Source organism: Mytilus trossulus, chromosome 13 (assembly GCF_036588685.1).
Source record: "Mytilus trossulus isolate FHL-02 chromosome 13, PNRI_Mtr1.1.1.hap1, whole genome shotgun sequence".
Classification (NCBI taxonomy): domain Eukaryota; kingdom Metazoa; phylum Mollusca; class Bivalvia; order Mytilida; family Mytilidae; genus Mytilus; species Mytilus trossulus.
The window spans coordinates 34,974,826-34,981,142 of record NC_086385.1 but is presented as its reverse complement, the minus strand read 5'-3'; positions in this window follow the sequence as shown (position 1 = coordinate 34,981,142).

Genomic DNA, 6,317 nt, shown 5'->3' with positions numbered 1-6,317 from the left:
GGTTCTTGCCGGGAGTGTCGCAAAACGATCTTGATAGAGATATCCTTCCACAAAATTTAACACAATTTTTCGGTACGTGTGCATAGAAATTCATCAATGAATTTTTACTTTTATCTTTATATATATATATATATATATATATAAACGAGTCTAAATTGAAAACTACGTTCAAACCTATGACTGCGTTGGATAAAAACCGCAATTTTTATACGTGTGCATGTCAAACAAATTTCGTTATAGAAGGGTCTAAAAACAGCACAAACAACATTTTCCAAAAGACCAAAAGAGTGAAAAAGTATATTTAAACAAAACGCATTTGACTAACAGGTCGAACAACTGATGTTCTTTAACCCTGCTGACTGCCATTGGCGATTGCCAAATAAAATTGATCACAGGTTGTAACAAAATGGATCTTATTATAAATTTAATACGTCACAGAAAAAAAAATTGTTAACTTGTGGACAGGATGTTGTCCCACAAACATTCGGTGTCAATATTTCTTTAGTACACCATATCCGGATTTCGACAATAAATGTCTCTTCAGTGATGTAAGGGATCGAAACGGTATTTGGAAGGCCATATAAAAAGCACCCTCATTTTTAGAGAAAGTACCCTCATTTTTAGATTAACTCTTGAATTTTAAGAGTCAATATATAGGATGAACGGATCATATAAACCGGAGGGAAAATATGATACATGCCCAAACAAAAAATATAAACGAGTCTAAATTGAAAACTACGTTCAAACCTATGACTGCGTTGGATAAAAACCGCAATTTTTATACGTGTGCATGTCAAACAAATTTCGTTATAGAAGGGTCTAAAAACAGCACAAACAACATTTTCCAAAAGACCAAAAGAGTGAAAAAGTATATTTAAACAAAACGCATTTGACTAACAGGTCGAACAACTGATGTTCTTTAACCCTGCTGACTGCCATTGGCGATTGCCAAATAAAATTGATCACAGGTTGTAACAAAATGGATCTTATTATAAATTTAATACGTCACAGAAAAAAAAAATTGTTAACTTGTGGACAGGATGTTGTCCCACAAACATTCGGTGTCAATATTTCTTTAGTACACCATATCCGGATTTCGACAATAAATGTCTCTTCAGTGATGTTAGGGATCGAAACGGTATTTGGAAGGCCATATAAAAAGCACCCTCATTTTTAGAGAAAGTACCCTCATTTTTAGATTAACTCTTGAATTTTAAGAGTCAATATATAGGATGAACGGATCATATAAACCGGAGGGAAAATATGATACATGCCCAAACAAAAAATATAAACGAGTCTAAATTGAAAACTACGTTCAAACCTATGACTGCGTTGGATAAAAACCGCAATTTTTATACGTGTGCATGTCAAACAAATTTCGTTATAGAAGGGTCTAAAAACAGCACAAACAACATTTTCCAAAAGACCAAAAGAGTGAAAAAGTATATTTAAACAAAACGCATTTGACTAACATATATATCTAATGACAACACATTTTCATATGCATAATTTGTGTTTTAATAAAAATATATATATAGGAATATCCATTGAAAAATGAATTTGAAACAAGCGATAAGTAATGTTATTTTTCACTATATAATGACCGCGGATCTATAATTTTGATAGATCGGTTGAAAACCCAAAACTGATTTGCATAATGGAAATTTAGGCGATAGCAATACATCCCAATGACCTTACGGTCATCTCGATGTAAAAAGTTATAATTTAATTTTTTTAATTTAAACATATTTATTTATAATGGATTGGGAAACAAGTTTTGCAACTTATATTAATCCCTTTCCACTTTGCGGGTGCGAGTGCTGCCTTGTAGCGGCATTAGCCTACTCTTTTTCGAAATCTACAAGGGTGTCTTTAACGTGCAAGAGATGTGGCTCTCTCTTAACACGGGTTATAATTTGATAGTACATTATAAGAAACTAAGAAAGCCGAAAAAATTGAAGGGTGCTTGTTTTCCCGAGATATAAGCCATTGAAAATTTGACTGGAAATAATTCTCCCTAAACTTTATCTATATTAAACATTTGCACCCTTTTTCTTTAAAAAAAAATATGGAAAAAAATAATAAGGATTTTATTAATACATGTAGCATTTTCAAATGTGGCTTATTAAACAATAATAAGTAATCAAATTATGAAAAGAAATTTAGGGGTTAGTTTTTTTTATGGCACTTCATGAATCAGTGATATTGTTTGCCTTCAATTACCGGAGAATAAAGGCTTTATCCCCTGGAGAAAAATCCCAATTTGAAAAAAAATGGCTTAAACTTATTCCCAAAAAGACAACTTTTTTCCCCAGACAGTGCAGTCTCAGTAGTTATGTATCATCACTGACAATAGTTTTTTTTTAATTTCAAATGAGGGTTTACCTCTTGAAAGAGGGTCCCCAAATTGAAGTTCCAGTCAAATTCATGGTTTATTATAAATTTCCCAATTTGATAAAAATGACACATAATTTCCCATTAAAAAAGGGTAGAGGTAGTTTTGAAAACAGTCAACAATATCACTGTGAACAAAACAAGAGGATTCCAAATTTCTAGCAAACATTTAAAAACGAGAGAATGAACATCCTATAAAATTCAATTTGTCTTGGGGGACCACTGTTTAATATCTTTGTTTCTACACTTTTGAAAAACACAATATTGTTTAAATCCTGGAATGCAACTGTTAGATCCTCAAACGAATTGTTCAAAACTAATTGTTTTATGTAGTTATAATACTCGATCTTTACAAATAAAAAAATATTTGATTGGCAATAAGCGATATTATTATAAAACCGTTCTTCTATAAGAGATTGAAAAAACTAGTTTTTCGTTAGGGATGAAGCACAGTCATGACCGTATATACAGAGATTAAATACAGAAGCACTAACATTACTCACCCACTGACATGGCACTTTTCTGAAATTGCAACCTATTAATTTGAGATGTAAAAAATGTGACCCAACCCCATTCAAGCGGCCCGCTGGTGTATACTTTGAGGCAGGAAGAGACTTAGAGACCCCCTGCGAGAGTAAGTGTAACTATGAAGCTGCAGCAGGAATATTCCGGTTTTACTTCGTGACATCGTTATTGACTTATCGATTTGAAGTTGTTCTGATTTGTCTGCGGCGACGTTAATTCCCTCAAGTGAGATTTTCATATAATATATTTATGTCGTCTGTCTTACAGGGATTGATCTTTTCGGTTTTGCAGCATCTTAGCTGCGAGAATATTCTATCAGCAGTTGTAGGTATTTATAGATCCACGGATTTCAAGTCTGTGGTTTTGAGCTTTTTGATGGAACGCTTATAGGAATAAGAATAAGAATAAGAATACGAATTTTATTAGTCTAAAATCCAAACAATAGGATTGTTACTAAAATACAACACAAAAACAAACAAACAGACAGACAGGCATAATAAGTACAAAACGATAGACATTAAACACTACAAACATGTAGCATTGAAAGAAAAACAGGAGATCATAGGATCATCAAATATTTCCAGTGTTGTAGCTCACCAAACGCCTTCGGGCATCGAGCCGACCGCGTTAGGGCTGAAAAGCCAGTCAACGCGTTAAACACGTCCATCATCAAACCAGGGTTGTGTTCAGTTTCAATCTTGAAATAATCCTATAGCTTTTCAAATGTTATTGTTTACCATTCATTTTTTATGTGGGCATGTTTGTTTTCGGTACTGCGAAAACAAATTCTCGACTGTACATGTATTCAACATCATACTACTATGGAAACAATTATTTTCGTGGGTACCAATTTTCGTGGAAGGCCAAAAACACGCCTTTTTGTGGATATGTGATTTCGTGGTTTTGCTTAAATGCTGCATACAACCTGATATTAATTAAATTTGTATTTCGTTGAACATTTACTGAAATTCGTGGTTGAGCTGTATCGAAAATTGGTATCCAACGAATAACAACGAATCAACAGTTATTGTTTTTTCGGTAACAGATGGTCTGGTGGGATTTACAAAATGAGGAATAATGTGCAAAAAGTATAAAGAATGGAAAATAATGAGATGCAAAAATATTACGTTATCAGAATAATGGGCAAAATAAATCAAAAATGAAGAAAATGGTTCTACAAAGGAATACATAAAGCGATGAAGGACCTTCATAACATACAGGAACAAGAAATGATTTTGTTTCTCAAAAATGGTTTATGCTCCCTTCAAATCTCCCCCCCCCCCCACCCCCACCCCTTCAATACGCAAAACATAAATGAATGATCGGTGCACAGTCAGGCACTTGTTTTTAAAATATGTTACGCACATAGTTTAATATAACACCTTGTTATGTAGAGACAAGTAAGTGCCTGTGGGTCGATTCCCAGGTTAATTTCGGTATTTACAACTAAATTCCAAAGAGTTTTCAAGAGAATAATTGGATCGAGCGTTGAAAAGGGCGAAGGTGTAAATGATTTAATTAATTCTTTATGTGGTCAATACGCAATGAGAATGTTTGCGTCATTGGCACCTCAGACGGATGTATTGTAAACACCTCATATCTAACGTTTCAAAATGGGACTGTATTGATCCATTACATACCGAGCGTCTACTGGAAGCCATCAGTGGCGGATCCTGAATTTTAAAGGAGGGGGGGGGGGGGGGGGGGGGGGGGGGCGCTGACTGACCTAAAAGGGGTTCCAGTCATGCTTCAGTGATTCCCTATATAATCACCAATTTTTTTATTACGAAAGGGGGAAGGTCCCCCAGCCCCCTTCCATGGATCCACGCGCCTATGGTCATCAATATCTATTTGGATATTCATATTGCTCTTAAATGTCTAACTATTGATAGCTGTGCTGGAGGTGACCTACATTTCATTTTGTATTTTCACACAAAAAGTTCCCCTCCCCGGGTTTCTACGACAATAATGTTAAATTTTTATATAGTCACACGAAAATAATCATGAAAAAGTAGGAGAAACCTTATAATAGCGTTTAATATAACACAAGAGTTTGTGTGAAAGGAAATTCCATGAAAGAAGGATGGTATATTAATTTGTAGCTGGCATATTTTGTATGACTTCTTTCGCAACTGAATAACAAATTTATGGAAAGCTAAGGTAATTACCACATATCAGTTGACATATTTTATTGACGTCAAGTGTAAATTGATTTTCGCTTCACAGGACATGTTCAGGATACATGCAGAGAATTACTAATGAAGCCATTGCATAGTTCAACTATAGTTTATTTGTTCCTTTTGCTAGTCCTACTTAACGAATAAACATTTTTGAATATGCTATAATTATCAGCATGTCTCATTATGCATTACCTTGAAGATATTTTTTTCATTGACCATTTGTTTCTGCTTGCAGTTGATATGATTGTATTTCACTTTATGCAATTTATGCAATTTATCTGAAAATCTCGACCAAAAGGGATTTTTTCATACTGCGGATCCAGGTCGGGGGGATCTAGGGGCCACCTCCTTGCCCTTTTCGTGGGAAAATTTTGATTGATAATATATGGAATCACTGACACATGACGTACTGGAGTCCCCCCCTTTTTTTAATTGTCACCGCCCCCCCCCCCCCCCCCCCCCCCAATTACAAAAAGTTCTGGATCCGACACTGCGTATGGTATTGTTTAGAGGTAGAAATCGGAGCCGAATTAGCTAACCAATATACAACATATAATGTTAACCGCAAAGTACCAGAGAAAAACTGTGGAAAAAATAAAAATCAAAAAGGAGATATGGTATGATTGCCAATGGCACCAATGTCAGTATCCAGCAAAGTTCAATGACGTGTATCACTGTATGAATAAACAACTATCGGCCACATAACGCGACAGCCTTCAACAAAGAGCAAAATCCATATTAGTTATTTATAAAATGCCGCGACATTAGGAAAATGTGAAGCAAATTAAACGATAAAACCGAAAGACGAAAATATAATTTTACATGCAGAAACCAACGACAACTACTGCAACGCCCCTTAGATATGCTAATTTATAATTTAAGAGTATATTTTATATATAAATAAAGTTTTTTAATCAAATTACTAATATACATGTACAAGAACTCTCTTTCGTTACCTCTTTTAAATAAATTATCACCTCATACACAATGAATCCAGTACCTCTGTATAACTCGTATTTTGAATACATGCAGTTGGTTCTAACACCTTTAAATTGCTTTAAATCTAATTTCCTCAAATTGTATTTTGAATTTAAAACAATATCGTCAAAATAAACGAGTTGATAATGTGGAACAAATCGATAATGAATTTGTCAGCCATACTAATCCCAAACACTTTAGCACAGAGTATCAATCGAAAGCCTTACATTTCATGTTTGT